The following is a 1,727-nucleotide window of genomic DNA, read 5'->3' as shown; positions in this document are numbered from 1 at the left end:
AGGGATAGCATTAACATACCTGAACCGATTCTCTTAGAATTTGGTATGGAATTGTTTTGCTTTCTTACTTACTCACAATAGCCCACTCTATTTACACAAGAGATTCCATTTGTTTTGTATGGCACACACATGAATTCATATTGAAGAACTCATGTTTTAAGCCTTTAGAAACCCATAGTGGATTCATATTTGAAGAAGCTCACGTTTTTAGCCTTTAGAAACTCATAGTAAGATGGAATGTAACATCTTTCTAATTGTAAAAAGCCTTTAGTCAGTGTGGCCCACTTAGTGGATGACTAAGCCACTTTAATCCTCCATAATGTGACATCTACGCAAGACTTTAAGAGTCATTTTAATGTTAAGGGGTGCTGCCACATTTTTTGTGGGGGGGGGGGTGGTTAATCTTATCCCATAATGTTTTAGTTAATTAGGTAATATCCCATTACCTAATAATTGACCAATTACCCACATGATTAAGAATTATCTCAACTTACTTAAAATGCAACTCACTTAACACACGTTATGTACCCTACTATCATGGTCATAGGGTGTCTTGTATGGCACTAGTCCATAAATATCGGGTATTATGGCTCGGATCATATTATATTACAAATAGAAAACTTTCAATGAAACTCATTTTCTTTGATTCGTTTATCGTTTAACCTTCATGGCACTTACTTATCGCTTGTTATAAATAACATAAATACTTATAACCTCAAGATAATAACATCCCCAAGTCTACGTTGATTAACTTATGACGAAACTTTAACGTACGAAATGAGAGATGTAACATCCTCCCCCCCCCCTTAAAAACATACGTTCTCGAATGTTTAAACTTGAAATATGTACATAACATACTCATCAATTATAAATGTATATATATTCCCGGGCTATACTCCAATTAAACAAATATCAGGCTCTTACGGGGTCAGGACATCGTCCCTCCATAAAACTACTTCCTAATCCATTCGTCACCTATGATTCTCTTAATCTATCTTCTAGGCATTGACACCTACTTGTTGTAATCTTAATAACCAGGTTTATAACTTTCTATTGCATTATACTAACTTTCCCAAAATCTTGTGTATTGTATATTGTTTCCTCCCTTGGGCGTTAGAGCTATCAAGGTTCTAACTTCTTAATGTCCTAGGTTACTCCCCTTTCCTCCCTTAGTCCACCATCCTCGAGTTTTCACTTTGCTTTCAAGCTAGCCTTGGTTTCCCTTAACCTTTCAGACGCAATGCCAACTCACTCTTATATTAATCATATTAACTGTGCAATTTTCGTTAATAAGATCGAACATTACCCATAGTCACAATACCTGACACATTATCCGGTGTAGCCTCTGGGTCCTGATAACCTCCCAAAGAATATATACGGTTTTGACTACCATCGGAGCTAGATGATCCACCCCTGCCTCTACCTCTACTAGCTGATGCCTGAGGGCCTCACTCTATAGGGCATACTAAAGAGGAGGAGACTGTTATAGATCTGGTGGGATGAACCATCTTGTTGCTGTCATTCATAGGACAATCCCTCATGTAATGACTAGGGTCTCCACAAGTATAACATACATTAGATCCCTGACGATGTTGTCCAGAATGAGCTCTACCGCATTGACTGCACCACGGAGGAGGCACCCTCATCTACGTTGAATCCCTCCGATTCTGAAAACCCAAAATTTTCGAGCCCTGACCTGACTCAGAATAGACAGATCCCTCATAATA

Source organism: Nicotiana sylvestris, chromosome 6 (assembly GCF_000393655.2).
Source record: "Nicotiana sylvestris chromosome 6, ASM39365v2, whole genome shotgun sequence".
Lineage (NCBI taxonomy): Eukaryota > Viridiplantae > Streptophyta > Magnoliopsida > Solanales > Solanaceae > Nicotiana > Nicotiana sylvestris.
The sequence above is the reverse complement of the archived record's forward strand: the minus strand, read 5'-3'. Positions refer to the sequence as shown.